Genomic DNA, 16,960 nt, shown 5'->3' with positions numbered 1-16,960 from the left:
ATATAAAAGGAATTCGCTCATTAGGATAACATTGGAAATACATTAAATGGTAAACTATGATGGATGTGCTAGTCTAATAAGTAGGTTTATGTGCTATGAGAAAGGTTACTTCAAATAGGTTAATGAAAATTTATCCTTAATTGAGTGAATTTGTTACAAATATTAACTAAATCATGAAATTACTATATTATTAAAGATTTGGAAATTCTTGTATGAGACTAATAGTTGTATAGATTTCAATTTATTAATGACATGTGTTAGGATAAATTATGACTAGTAATTTGAAAAATATATATTGATGTTTCATACTTAGGAAATAATAAGAATATGTTATATTGATGGATCAAATAGTGAGAAGTCCCCCCACAATAATTTTAATTGACATTTAGGGGAGAAGGTCCAATAATGGAATACCCCAATTTTAGGCTTTTGAAAATTTCATCACTCCCTTTTTACAAGATCTAACATGGTAAGTTTCTTATTTATAATTAAGATTTTGGGATTACATCATCAAATTTGATTCTACATCAACATGCTTTTTACCAAGGTATCCAAAACAACCCCCAAACCACAAAAGCTAAGGTGGATGATAATGTAAAAAAGATGTGTAGTTGATGTGGCCTCATATCATTGGTTACTTTTTTGCAATCGAGGGTACATTTGGTATGAGTAGTCTTTAAAACAATAACAATTTTAAAGTCATAATTATTAGTACAATTTTCTTAAAAATATAAATATTCAATCAATAAATGTAAGTAGTAAATCAATAAAAATAACTATTAAATACACAATTTCCAATACAATCATAAGATTATATTCAACTATTAGATATTTTGCATTGAGTAAATTAAAAATTTATTATTAAAATCTTATTTTTATTATACAACACATCATATTTTATTATAGATATACAACAAAACTCTCAATTTATATAAGAATAAAAACCATATTAATTAAATATACTAAAATGAACTAAAAAGAAAAGAAAAGAAAAGAAAATAATTTTAGTCATTGCATAGTAGCATAATAAAAGAAAAGAAAAGAAATGCATTTGGATCCTGACATATGGAAGAAAAAATTGATATACAAACAAGAAACAAGAGAGTTGGGGACAATAAAAGCTGTATGCAGATATTCTGTTCAACTGGACAAGAACTTGATATTTCATTAAAAAAATTTAATCTTGAGTTATAACCGCTAAAAGGCGATATACAAATTGATTCAAAATCATCAAAGTGTCTGAGTCAGCATAAAACATTATACTTGAAATCCTGCTCTTTTATAACAATGGGATGGATTTCTCACTTGACTGATAATCTTACCAAGAATCTACCTTAAAAAAATTGCTCAACTCCAAAACCTAAGCATTTGTAAAAAAAATCATAGAATGCATGGACAAGATCTGTGGCTATTGGAATAAGAGAAAATCAAATAGATTAGTTCACACATATTGACATCTTATTCCAAATAAATTATACATTCTGGAAATGTTAAAACCCTTCCATTTCGTTTCACTTTTGAGACCTGGTACTAAACACAAGGCCAACCACAAATAAATTTGAGAACTAAAATGAAGATTAAAAATCCAAACTCTGGTTATCATTGTGACAAATATAAATCAAAATATCACAATCAATCCTAAACCTAAAATTTTCTCAGCACTAACAATTTCCGAGTGCCAATTTTGTTTGGCACATGAAGGTGCCGAGTGGTAATGTGCTTGGCACGTGAAAGTGCCGAGTGATAGTTTGCTCGGCACAAACTCTTGTTGAGTGATAGGTAGTAAGTGTCGAGTTAGCTCGACACAAGAAGAGCTTGGCATTCAAAATAAAAATGCTCGGCAATCACTACAATGTGATACAAAGGATGCCAAGTGTTCTATTTCATATACTTAATATTTTTATCACTTAAAGCAGAGAGCCAAGCTGAAGTATTAATTAATAAACTTCTTAGAAAAAATGAATAGAGGAAGAGCAATGGATTCAAGTATGTCTTCTTACTTTCTATTCAAATTTGATTAAAAAAATTACAAAATTTGGGAGCATTCAGCTTCAACCAAAAACCCTAAAATAACCCCAAACTGGTAAAACTTCAAACTTCAATGAACTTTAAACTTGCAGCTCTAATGGATGCATACAATGGTGCCTAGAGCAATCACTGCTTCAATAGGACAAAACCAATAATAGAAAACTTATAGAGTGAACAAGGGAAACACTTGCCAACTGGATCTACTGATCTCTTTCCTTTTGCTTTGCTTTGCTTTGCAACTTCTATCTTCTTTGCTCTGTTGAACTGACTCTTTGAATGAATGAATGTAGAAAACATTCATTTTTTCATATTCCATTTTCCCTCTCAATGTTCAAATTTCAAAATCACTTACCAAAATAAATGCTTTCCATCCATGGATGCATGCGGGAAACAAACTGATAGGGTATATGGGCGTGGAGCTCGAGGACAACCTGCAGGCTCTCAACATTCAATTTCCAACATTCCCCATTTTTCCTAAGACCCACAAACAAGGATTGCTACTAATCCAAATCAACTACACTAAGACACTCTCTTGGGTGTACAAAACTTCCAATGCCTAATGGCTTTGTGAAAATATCTACTAGCTATTGCTCAAACTTACAAAATTCCATCTTGATATCCCCATTCTCCACCAACTCTCTGATGAAGTGATATCTGATCTCAATATGTTTGCTTCTCCCATGGAAGACTAAATTCTTGGACAATGCAATTGATGAAATGTTGTCACAATAAATTGTGGTTCCATCCTCTTGCCTTTCATTCAAATCTGTCAAGATCCTCCTTAGCCAAATTGCTTGACATGCTGCTGCATTTGCTGCTATGTATTCAGCTTCTACTATAGATTGAACAATGATAGGTTGCTTCTTGGGTGCCCATGAAATTGCACCTAATCCCATATGAAACATGTATCAAGAAGTGCTCTTCCTATCATCTATACTTCCAACCCAATCACTATCAATGTAACCAACCAAATTGAATTTATTTGCTGCAATATACAAAATTTCAAATCCCTTAGTACCTTTCACATACCTTAGGATCCTTTTTCCCACTTGCCAATGGGAATCCTTTGGTGTTTTCATAAATCTAGAAATCAAACTTACTGCATGCATCAAGTCGTGCTAAGTTGCAGTCAAATACATTAAACTTTCAACCATACTCTTGTATAGTGTCAGATCCACTCTCTTGCTAGAGTCTTCCTTGCTCAACTTCAGACCTACTGTTGTTGGTGTGGGGGATGCCTTACTATTCTACATTTTAAATCTCTCCAAGATGTGCCCTACATATTTTTCTTGAGAGATGAATATGCCATCATGCATTTGTTTTACTTCTATGCCTAGAAAATATTTCAAGAGACCAAGGTCTGTCATCTCAACTTTATTTTTCATGGTCTCTTTGAACTCACCAATTAGAGCTTTGTTATTACTAGTAAAAATCAAATCATCTACATACAAGACAATGACCAACACATTTCCATTTTCTGCCTTGATGTAGAGAGCAGGCTCACCATTGCTTTTGCTAAAGTCATTACTCGTCAAATATGAGTCAATCCTACTGTACCATGCCCTTGGAGCTTGCTTGAGCCCATAAAGAGCTCTCTTCAATCTATATACTTTGTGTTTTTCACCTGCAACCTCATAACCAGGTGGCTACTCCACATATACTTCTTCTTTCAATACACCATTTAAGAAAGCGGACTTCACATCCATTTGATATACCTTCCATTTGTGTTGAGCTACAATTGCTATGACAACATGCACAGTTTCCATTCTTGTAACCAGGGCATATGTCTTGTCATAATCTCTGTCATATTGTTATTTTTAGCCCTTGACTACCAGCCTTGCCTTATGCCTATCAATCTTTCCTTCAGCATTGCATTTGGTCTTGTAGACCCATTTCACTCCAATCACTTGCTTCTTGGGAGGAAAATTAGTTAGCTCCCATGTATCATTCCTTTCTATAGCATCTATCTCCTCATCCATAGCCTTACACCATTTCTTTTCCTTAACAACTTCAAAATATATTGGATCACTATGAGAAAATAATGCAAAATTAACACTCTCATCAAAATTTTCATACCTTTCATCTTGGTATATCTCCCTAAACTCTTGGTCTTTCTTGGTAATAGGGAGGAGAGTGTGGGATCAGAATCTTCACTACTGCTGCTATGTTGACCAGCTCGGTCTTCACTATTACTCGGCACTGACACTCAGTCATGCTTAGAGGAGCTCGATAATGACTGAGGCTACTTGCCTTTTCTTCTATCTGCTCCTTCTTGTTTTTCATCAACATCCTCTTCACTCATAATTGGTACTTTACTTGAGGTGCTCTATGATTCATCAGTCAGTCCATACCATGGCTAATTTTTAAAAAAATTTACATCTCTTGAGAGAATCATCTAGCTGTTCAATGGGTCATACAATCTGTATGCCTTTGATTCTAAGCTATACCCTATGAAGATGCACTTCACACCTTTTTCATCCAATTTATGCATTTTCTCTTTAGGCACATGTGCATATGCAACACATCCAAACATCCTTAGGTGTTCAATTGTCCATCTTCTTCATGACCATGCTTCCATTGAAATTCTATCATGGACTACCTTTGTAGGACACCTATTAATTAGGTAAACTGTTGTTGTCATAGCCTCTCCCCAAAATTCAGTTGGGAGACCTTTCTCTTTCATCATGCTCCTTGCCATTTCAACAAAGGTCCTATTCTTTCTTTTAGCCATTCGATTCTGCTATGGTGTATAGCTGGTTGTGAGCTCTTTCTTTATACCATGTTTCCTGTGAAAAATTACAAAAGAATTGGAGGTATACTCCCCTCTTCTATCTGATCTTAGGACTTTGATATAGTGCCCACATTCTCTTTTAGCCTGGGCTTTGAACTCGAGAAACTTATCAAATGCTTCAGAATTTAGATTTCAAAAAATAAACTCATGTCCTATGACTGAAATCATCAATGAATGTCATGAAATAAGTACTCCCACCAATGGAAGTAACTTGCATAGGACCGACTAGGTCAGTATGCACTAACTCTAATGGATATCTAGCCCTCTTAGAATTTTCAGAATTAAAGGGAAGCCTATGTTGATTACCCAAAATACAAGCCACACACTTCTCACATGAATTTCCTATTCATGGAAAACCTTCTACCATTATTTTATTTGACAAAAAATTTAAACCAGCATAGCCCAGATGACCATGCCTGAGGTGCCATAGCCGTGAGGGGTCTTCAATCACACTCCTTAGAGCTGATTGTGTGGGAGGTGCAACACCAACTTGAGATGAGAAACATGTCTCTATCTTCAAGGGAAACATTTTGTTCTTTATCATTTGAATTGTTGCAAGTAAGTTCTTGCTCTCATCCTTTTCATGAATGACACACTTGTCATTCTCCATCAGCACTTTGTATCCATTTTGAATGAGCTGACCAATGCTCATCAAATTGTGCTTCATACCAAGAGAAAAAAATATATTTTGTATAATTTCCTTCTTCTCACCTTTCTTGGTACGGACCATAATAGATCCTTTGCCCACAATTGGTATGGTTCCATTGTTACCCATTTTAATCTCAGATTTGAAACTCTTGTCAATGAATGAAAACAAGGTTTCATTACCACTCATGTGGTTGCTACATCCACTGTCAAGGTACCAAACCTCAGGGCTTCCTTCTTCACCAACATTACACATGATGAAGGCAGTGGCATTATTTCCACTTCCCATGTTCACATCAGCCACATTTGCTTGTTCTGACTGATCATTTTGCTTCTTCTAGCATTCACTTGCATAATGCTCATATTTATGACAGTAGTAGCATTCTACATTACTCTTATTTGAGTTGTAGTTTTCCTTACCTCTCCTTGAAGTATTTTGTGAGGTACTTGCTCCATCTACTCTTTCTGAGCTTTCTGCTGCAACATTTCTTTGTCCTCCATTACCTCAGCCTCAGCCTCTGGAGTTTCTGCCTGAGCCATTTCTTCCTCTCTACCTTCCTCTTGGATTTGATTGAGCCATGAATGCTTGCTCTTGGGAAGAAATAGATGCAGATCTATTGATCCTATGTTCATGGGTTTGAAGAGTGCCCATCAACTCATCCATTATCAAAATAGTGAGGCCTTTTGCGTCTTCTATGGTCATGACCAAATTGTCATATTTATGAGGTAAACTCCTCAATATCTTTTCCACTATCCTCTACTCTTGATAGTCTTCTCCATTTGACTTTAGTTGGTTAATCACATTGGAGGTTCTTGAATTGAAATCTGTAATTGATTCATTTTCCTTCATCTAAAGGTTCTCAAACTCCCTCCTTATATTTTGTAGCTTTACTGTATGAACTTTATCAGTCCCCTTGAAGTTCGTCTCAAGGATATCCGATGCTTCTTTTGCATAATTTGCTGCTGCAATCTTGGGAAATAATGTCTCTGTCATTGCTGCTTCAATAAGACTTAATGCCTTAGCATCCTTCCTTCTTAACTCTTTCAAATGAGTCTTTTGTGCATTTGTGAGGGCAACATACTAAGTTGGTTCTGTCACATCATTGAACCCATTTATAATAAACTCCCATAAATCTATTGCAACCATTATGGTTTTCATCTTCTTTGCCCATATATCATAATTGTGTCCATTGAAGGGTGGTGGCTTCTGCCATATCTTTCTTGCATCTCCTACCATGATAAATATCCTAGAAATTTTTTTTCTAACTCACTATGGATGTGGGGCCTCAATGCTTTTATACCATGTGAGAAATATAAATCAAAATATCACAATCAACCCTAAACCTAAAATTTTCTCGGCACTAACAATTGGTGAGTGCCAGTTTTTCTTGACACATGAAGGTGTCGAGTGGCAATGTGCTTAGCATGCGAAGGTGTCGAGTGATAGTTTTCTCAGCAGAAACTATTGCCAAGTGATAGGCAGTAGGTGCTGAGTTAGTTCGGCACAAGAAGAGCTCGGCACTCAAAAGAAAAATGCTCGGCAATCACTACAATGTGATACAGAGGATGCCGAGTGTTCTATTTCATATACTTAATATTTTCATCACTTAAAACAGAGAGCCAAGCTGAAGTATTCAATAATAAACTTCTTAGAAAACAATGAATAGAGGAAGAGCAATGGATTCAAGTATGCCTGCTTGCTTTCTATTCAACTTTGATTAAAAATATTACAAAATTTGGGAGCATTCGGCTTCAACCAGAAAACCCTAAAATAACCCTAAACTGGTAAAACTTCAAACTTCAATGAACTTTAAACTTGCGGCTCTAATGGGTGCATACAATGGTGGTTGGAGCAATCACTGCTTCAACAGGACAAAACCAATAATAGCAAACTTATAGAGTGAACAAGGGAAACACTTGCCAACTGAATCTGCTAATCTCTTTCCTTTTGCTTTGCTCTGCTCTACAACTTTTATCTTCTCTGCTATGCTAAACTGACTCTCTGAATGAATGAATGTAGAAAACATTCCTTTTGTCATATTCCATTTTCCCTCTCAACGTTCAAATTTCAAAATCACCTACCAAAATAAATGCTTGCCATCCATGGATGCTTGCAGGAAACAAACTGATAGGGTAGATGGGCATGGGGCTCAAGGACAACCTTCAGGCTCTCAACGTTCAATTTCCAACAATCATATTGGGTCTGTAACATTGTAGAATCTTCAACTACAAAAATCCCTTTGCAAAAGCACAAATAAAAATTGCCAAACTTACCATTTTTCTTGGTTTCCATTCAAGGACTCTACTCCTAAATTCCTCACTGCCAATGAAAATGATTTCAAATCTCTAACTCGTGATGACTCCCTCTAAACAATAATAAAAATTCATCACATCAATCTCAAACAGTAATAAACAACTCTGACCTAAAACTACTATATCTTCCGATAATGATAATTATCATAATAAATGCAAACTTATCTGCCCTGCCAAAATTTCTCTCGATCAATAATAGATTAGAATTTAAATCACAAGAATAGATTTTTTAAGATTTTCATTTTCTAAACCTTAGAATATGACAACATGTACTAATTTGAACTAATTCAGTGTAAACTCTTCACATAAGCTTACATAAAGTTTGTCTAAATATTTTATTGCTCTTCTCTATCTAGGAATTGTGGGTGCAATCACATTTTTGAAAGGGTACCTAATTTGTAAGTTTCATCAATAAATCAAAGCTAAAATTAGGTAACCTTGAGAATGTCCATTTTTTTTTCTTAATGATATAAATATCAAATATTATTTCCCAATCTCAAAATTTATTTAGATTATACATTTAACAAGTTAAAAAACATGATACATAAAGTTTGTTCTAAAAAGAGTTCAATTTTCTACTTAATAATGTCCCCTTCAATATTTTTCCTAAATTGACTATCAAATGCCTATGAAAATGAACTGTTATATCCTGAAAGATTAATCTATCTTAGATATGAAATAGACATAAATTTTAAAACCTTTTAAATGGTTAAAGTCAACTTTCATAGCAGCTGGGTAGAATTACATTTATACAAATTACGAATTTTAAAAATAATAATTGAAGCTCTAAATTGGAAGCAATTTTTATTTACTCATACTCTGCCTCCCTCTACTCCAACGCAACTGTTTCATTCTTTATTTCTCACTCCTCTTTGTCTGAATAGTCATCATTGCCGTGATTAGAAGCCATTATATTTGAGAAAGTAGGAAAAATGATACTAGTTACTATTTTAAGTAGGAAAGATGTGGACTCATTGAAATAACCACTTCCTTCATACCTAGAAAGACATTTGCATACATACCCTTCTCCAGAATGGGAGTCAATGCACTTTGTATTGATGAATGCATGAATAATTGATACTTCATAAGTCATGAAACAATTTTGAAGTCGACAACCCAATTAAGGCGAAGACCATAAGAAACCTTAGCCCCGCCCACCCCCCACTCCCCGCCCCTCGCGCGTGTTGCACTATGGACAAATATTTTCCAGGCGGTTAGACAACTGCTTAAGAAGCTCGAGACTGGTTGCAAGTGTTTGATCACTTGCTCTGAGTTTTTCATCAATGGTAATGAGGTTCCTATCGATGGGACCGTGATCTACCAAATTCTCACAAACGGAAGTGGCGAACCCATTAATGGTAGTGGCAAGGTTCCCATATATGGTAGTAACAAGATTCTGATAAATTGCTTGACCAATGTTTTTGAGGTGGCTCCAACAAAGTTTTTGAAGCAGCCCAAGAAATTGAATAGCAAAAAAAACTTCAAATTATTGTATTATTTTTTATCTAGATCATGGACGAACACCCAAAAAATGAGAAGCAAGCCGAACAAAACATTAACTAACAATTACGGATAAAATTAATCAAGAGGATGCGAAAGAAAAAAAAATTCATCAAGTAGGATTTCATACTAGGTTAAGATCTTCTGTAGAGAGTACTTGAAAATGTGTTTGCATTTTAAGTAATTATTGTCACAAGAATTTATGTATCAAACTCCTTAACTTACCGTCACCTCAATGCATGCAAACAAGCCCTATACAACAAGTTGCCTTCCTCTGCAACCCTTACATCATTGGAGAAATACAATGAGACAGGCATTTCTCCAAAATGACAATTGCAATGCCCTAAATATTTCAACTAATATTTTTATGAAAAACGAAAAGACTGTTAGAGAAAATAGCAGCAACCAATAGTAAAAAAGTGATTTACATAAATCATGTCATATTAATTTCAAAATATCTCTAAAACTATAGTCCTAGACAATATTATTTCATAAGGCACACATTTCAATGCAAAATAATGTTCTAACAAGCAATCGAAAACTTTAGTCTCCTGCCTAACAGCAGGGGCTAATAACTAGTAATAGCTTCTTTACTCTTTACTCTAATCAATATTCTAGAAATGTTTCCCTGATTGTTGAATACTCAAATGTCATCTTCAACACATTGCGTGTTAGTTCTTCTGAGTTATGGTTATCAAATATTTCAGGCAAAACATAGATAACAACATTGCCAAAATACTATTCCTTGAAGGGCAATTTTCTCTAATGTGGATGTCTTCTCTGATATGAGACATTTCTCTCCAAAGATAATGTGGACTTTGATAATTTCCCTTTGATTTCTTTCCCAATTCTTTTCAATCTATTACTTAGTTGTATCCTCCATGCCTTAACTATTGTATTGTTTCCCTATGTATATGTGTCACAATATATAGATTGTGTCTCTTAGATGGGTCTTGACTTTTAGTCAAGTTATTATAATATATTTATAATTATTAGTTTGTTCATAGGCACGAGCTAATCTCCAGAAAAAATGCACTAAAGACAAAATAAAGTCAAACATGTTTTTTGTTTAGATTCATGAAACCACAACGATTTTTCTCAAACTTTTTGTTGTTTTCAATCACAAAATATGCAGATCATCAAGATCAAATGGTGATTAAAAAAAAGACAGTGTGTTTTTCATTTTTTGAAATTTAGTCAATGGTACATTTTTGTAGGGAGGATAGCCGCCTCCTTGTTCATATATGTATATAATAGTAAACTATATAAATTGATCATACAAATAGTACAATATTGTTCAATCAAAAGAATGAAGTATGAGCGTACAAATAGTACAAGAGAAGTTTATAGATAATGAAAATTTAATTCTAAATTGTATAACTAAATCTCTCCCTTTGTCTCTCTCTAGGCACACCATTTGTATATTTCAATTTTTTTATGCATAATAATGCTTGCAATTTTATTCATTATCAGTATACAGGTTCCTTGTAGATGCAGTATTTTGTAGGATTCTACCTTAAAATTGTAACTACCTAACTGTATTTATTGTCAGAACAATATCCATTAGGTTGCAGGAAGATGAGGGGCAGAATAGGGTTTTGAGGGCCAAAACTTGGTTATGAAGGAAAAAAAGGGCCATTTGGATCATCAAATGCAAAACTCAATTTTTGGTTTCTTCTTCCAATTTTGCTCCAAAAATGGAAGAAACATTTTCCAACAAATAAGTGGAAGTTGAAATAAAAACCCGAATTTGGGTTTTTATGAATGGGTTTGAATTAAATCATTGGGTCTGCGGAATCCGCTTTAGGTTTTTGGAAGATCAAAAAAGCATTTGGGAAGATGAGGGTTTCTGGCACCATTATTGTTGTTGTGGTGAGTTTCTAGGAAGATGAGGGTTTCTAGCAAGTTTGTTGCAACTATTGTTGTGGCTATTGTTGTTGTGAGTTTTTCATGACTGTGGTTGTGGTTGGGGTTTTTGTGCTTTGGATGGTGGTTGCGGCTTTGAACACAACTTTCTTCTCCCACCAATCTCTGCATGCATGGTTCTCTTCTCCCACCCACCTTTGCATTGTGGTTTTTTTTATTCATTCAATCTAAGCCTGATTATGCATTCTAGGTTTTTACTTTACATTGAAGAAATATACTACTTAGAAAAATAGTTAATATATGCTTAGTATGAGTTCCAATATGTGCTCATGCCATTACCTTTGATTACCTGTATATATCATAGTTAAAGCTTTGATTATCTATACCAATAACAATGAAATGTACAAGTATATCAATAGCTTTGATCTATACATAGTTTATCATGGTTCTATTTCTATCTGCTATATGCTTTGCAGAATAGTCAATATATGATGTAACTGTTTGTTTTGAATCTATTTAGAAAATTAGTAAATATGTGCTCACTAATGAGTTCTAGTATAGTGTTGTGAGAGGTCAATGCAATACCATTAAACAAAGTGAGTCATGCCAATGAAATGAACAACTAAACTATGGATATACCAAGTATGCATAGATCATGCAAAAGCATTAAAAATAGGAAACTCATAAATTGGAATTACTTTAGATGTTAATCATGCCAATGCCAATGAAATGAATAACTAAACTATGTAATAGTTTCTTGCCAGTAGTGAGTTTTAGTATAGTGTTGTGAGGGATCAATGCAATACCATTAAATAGATCCAAGTCATAAACTTTGTATGGATCAACTATGTATAGATCAATGGCAATCGGGGTTTTTATCTATACAAAGAAGGAACCATTTTCATGGTCATAGTTTCAGCTATTATAAGTAAGTCAGCTTGTCTAGGACAGGATCTTAGCACCAAACCGTAATGATCAAAGTTGAATCGCAAACCTATTAATGAAGCAAATTTGATAAAACAACAACTAGTACCATAAAGGAGTGGCCATATACTAGAAAGTCTCACCCAATTGTAGTAAACTATGTATAGATCAATGCTAATCTTGGCTCTGATCTATACACAGTTCATGCACGCACATTCTATGAGGTCATAAACTATGTATAGATCATTGCAATTCCATTAAACACAACCAAATCATAAACTATGTATAGATTGTTACAAATCCATTAAACATGCTAGCCCAATCATAAACTATGTATGGATGTACCTAACTATAAGTGTTTATTCCTATGACCCTATTCACATGTTTTAGTTTTGCATTGGGAAAGGGTGGATACTAAATCCATCCTATATTTATGTAGTATACTGTATACATGTCAGATCCATGAGAATCATAGCTTTTATCTAGACATAGTTGACCTATACATAGTTTATAATGTTTCTATTTGTATCTCATATCTACTTAGCAAAACAATCAATATATGTTGTAACAATTTGTTTCAAATCTATTTAGGAAAACAATAAATATGTGCTCAGTAATGAGATCAATGCAAATCATGCCAATGAAATGAGCAACTAAACTATGTATACATCAACTATACATAGTTTATGAGGTCATAAACTATGTATAGATCAATGTAGAAAGAAACCCTATTCCCACATGCCAACAATGCTCCTTTTTATCTTCTAAAAGATGAACCTCGGTTTTGGAAAACCCAACGGTTTATTAAAGAACATTCATAAAAACTCAAATTCAGGTTATAATTTGTATGTGTGTGTGTACATACATAAATATGTGTCTATACATTTATAAATGTGTGTTTCTGTACATACATAGATATGTATATGTACATTTATACATGTGTGTATGTAAATACATACATACATACATGTGTGTGTACGTACATACATACATGTGTGTGCACATACATACATACATACACACATACATGTGTGTATACACATAGACAAATGGAATTAGTATTATGCTTTCATTGGTACAGACAGATTACATGGAGTAGAATGACACATTATTGTAATTTGTTCATTATGGGATTATGATCCTCAGTAGTTGGTACTCCTTGTTGTATTTAAATAAATAATTGACTTCTTAATGCAATGAGGCTAGCAAATAATCATGTTGTATCTCGATAGGTGATAGTTGATATCTCATAACTGATAGTGTTTAAATCGTTCACATTTCAGGCCACTAATGGATCCTATGGATAGTATAGAGGTTCAAGGACACATAGTTAGGAAGACCACATACACCCGCATTCGCACAATTATTTTTGCTTTTTTTGGCATAGTCAAAGTACTGGTAGCCTGAGAAGGCAGTCAAATGGGTAAACGAATAAGAAAAAGAAATTCCTTTTGTAGAGAAATTATTCTTTCCAATGAGGTGGATTTTCATGATCAAATTTAGATGAGTAGGGCAACCTTCTTTTCTCTAACTCATATTCTCAAGCTGAAAGGAAGCTTGAGAGATACGATCCACTTGAAGTTAGAGGAACAACTGGTGATGTTCCTCCACACCCTTGGGCACACTGTAAGGAACTGCAAGATTTCCCTTAACTTTGGGCACTTAGGAGAGATAGTTAGTCAATACTTCTACAAGTTGTTGACGACTCTCTTAGCCCTTCACATGGATTACTTCATACCTCCTGCTCCATGCACTCCTCCCAAAATTAGTGGGAAGGATCATTTTGAATTATTCTTCAAGGTAAATCGTGCATTGTTACAAGTTTATTGTTTCAATTTTTGTCCTTATATTATTATTACTTGAGCATATATTTGATTAGTGTATCATGTCCCATAGGATTGCATTAGAGCTATCAATGAAACCCATATTCTAGTGTGAGTTGATGTCAACATATAGGGTAAACATCATGATAGAAAAGGGAACCTATGCAAAATGTTGTGGGTGTCTGCTCCTTTGATTGTAAGTTTCAGTACTGCCTTGCTGGTTGGGAAGACTCTGTTGCAGATAGTCATGTTCTAGCCTTAGCTCTGTCCAGATCAAATCCACTTGTAGTTCCCCTTGGTAAGCCAAATCACATTTTAATATACTCAAGGAATGATAAATATTTCAAGTATTGACAATAAACTTTCTTTATGTAGGAAAATATTTTCTAGTGGATGTTGGATATCCAAATGCACCTAGATTTCTTGCTCCTTATCGGTGTACATGCTACCACTTGAAAGAGTGGCCATGAGATAACCCAATAAACTCTACACATGAGTTGTTCAACCATTGACACTCCTCTCTTAAAACTACAGTAAAACATACATTTGGTATTCTAAAGAAATATTTACCAATCTTAATACATGCAATGTCTTATGATATCATGACACAATCCTATATTGTTTTAGCATATTGCATACTTCATAATTTCATTACAATAGAGGATGGCCTTCCATCGGAAGTAGCTATTGAAGAGCAAGATGATCATGATGGCATAGAGGTACCACTTCTTGAGACATATGGGTTGTCTCAGGAGGGTAGAAATGAGTTGGCCCAATTTTGAGAAGATATAGCAAGTAGGATGTGGGAAGATTATAGATCCTAAGAATAAATGATTTATTAGAAGGCAATGTGCTTTATATGATTAAATTGATGTATGCATATGCAATGATGGTGTGTGATTTTTTTATTCTAATATCAGTCCTTGCTACATTCCAATTAAATAAAAAGAGAATTAACATTTAATTTCACACCTACTTTATATACAAAAACTCTTGATCATATCTGCTATACACAATCAAACTTGAAATGTAGATTACATTGTTTTAAATGTAAGAAAGGATAATTATTATACATCTTTTCATTGAGAAAGTACAATAACATGCTTCATAATGGGGCTCACGACTATTTACATGTCATTGATATCACCATTTTGTCTTGATAGTAGTTTTTTTGATGCTGATGTGTTATCATCAATTATTATAACTTGCACACCAAGCCTCTATAAATGATATTTTGTGCACAAATCTTCCATCCACCACCACAGTTCTCATACCCTTAAAACTATGGGAGTGAAAGTGAAAGTGCTTCAAACATCTAGCTTACTAACTAAATTGATCTCACCATTCATGACCTCCAACAAATATCTGCATAAATGGTGTAAAGATACATTCTTGAGCATGTAATGCAATTCCAACCCTTATGTCCTCCACACTTACAATTAAATGTATAGTATCTGATGATTTAGAAAATTTTTAATTGATTGTTATAATAGTGGATGATGTGTATCATTTGATAGAAGTAGCTTAAATGTCTCCCAACTATTCCTCCTATCTGGTGCCTCAAAACCACTAAAATTGTCACATGTTGTAGTTGAATAATGTTTATCATCTTCAGTTAAATGCTTTCAATTTTATTAAATGTTTGCCTCATTGCATTAGGATGTATTGAAAAATCATATTTAAAGTTTTTTGTCTTCAATTTTAAATGAAATAAAACAAGGAGTAACAAATGATGAAGATCATAAGCCCACTAGTAACAAGAGAATAGCAAATTCACTAAAAATCTATTTTTTTGATATTACTCCTTGTTGCATTCCATTTTAATTTAAAGAGTAATAACTTTCAATTTGAATTGTATGATTACTTTAAATTGTAATATGTTTACCTATTCAATATGTTAGCCTCATTCCATTACAATGTATTACAAATTAATATTTAAAAAATTTCACCTTCAAATTTAAATGAAATACATGAAGGAGTACACAATGGCATATTTAATGAGCTCATGATGAGCATGGACAGATCTGATCATGTGAACTAGATGTGTTCTCCCATTACATTGAGTGATATAGATGGATCCCTCATTACGAGCAACAAATCTTCTTCTTCAAAGAAGAAAATGTGGACAAAATTGATGGAACACAAGTTTCTAGACTTGCTCCTCGAACAAGTTCATCTCAGATGAAAAGGTGAAGGTGGTTTTAAAAAAGAAGCCTGGACTTCCATAGAGAGGACATTCAATGTAGGGATGAACTTGAATTTACCATGAGATCATTTTAAGAACAAGCTGAAAACATGGAAAGTAGGATATAGTGTACTAATGAACTTGAAAAATACAAGTGGGTTAGCTTGGAATGAAGAAACTCAAATTGTGGATGTTGAGGATTTTGTTTGGGATGAACTTTTGAATGTAGGATGATCTTTGTAGTCTTTTGATTGAATAAATTTTCCCTTCTTATTTTAGTAATGAAAAACTAACAACCTAATCCATCTATTAATGCTTACATGTAGAGGAGAGGATTCAAAAATGCAAAAATATATAAGAGGTCACCTTTCCAATATTTCAATGAGCTTTTTGTAATTGTTGGCAATGACATTGCTGAAAGGTTCACAAATACAACACCCCTTGATGTTGAAGAAGGGCACCCTATGAGCGATGCATTCCATGTGTTTGATGAGGACTATACCAATTGTAGTACATCTCTTGACAACCAACTAGATTTTGATGAAGAGTTATATCATTCCAATTAGTTGAGTGCAAGTGTTAGAGGGACTCCTTCACCATCATCATCAAGGAGGAGAAAGAGGAAGAAGAAAACTTTGGCTGCATCATTAGATGTGATATGTGAAACTATGAAGGAACTAAAAGATGGCCTCGATAAGCCTCAGATTGTAAAAGTGGATAAATCTGAAGAGGATAATGTTTTGAGTGCCACATATACTGCTCTCAAAGCTATCCTTGAACTAAGTCAAGCAATTTTCCTGAAAGCACATGATACCTTCGTGCTTCAACGTGAAAGAGCCAAAGGGTTCTTGATGATGGATGAGGCAGAGAGAGTGGACTGGATTG

The sequence above is a fragment of the Cupressus sempervirens genome, chromosome 11 (genome assembly GCF_028749045.1).
Source record: "Cupressus sempervirens isolate cs-2001-9-10 chromosome 11, ASM2874904v1, whole genome shotgun sequence".
Lineage (NCBI taxonomy): Eukaryota > Viridiplantae > Streptophyta > Pinopsida > Cupressales > Cupressaceae > Cupressus > Cupressus sempervirens.
The sequence above is the reverse complement of the archived record's forward strand: the minus strand, read 5'-3'. Positions refer to the sequence as shown.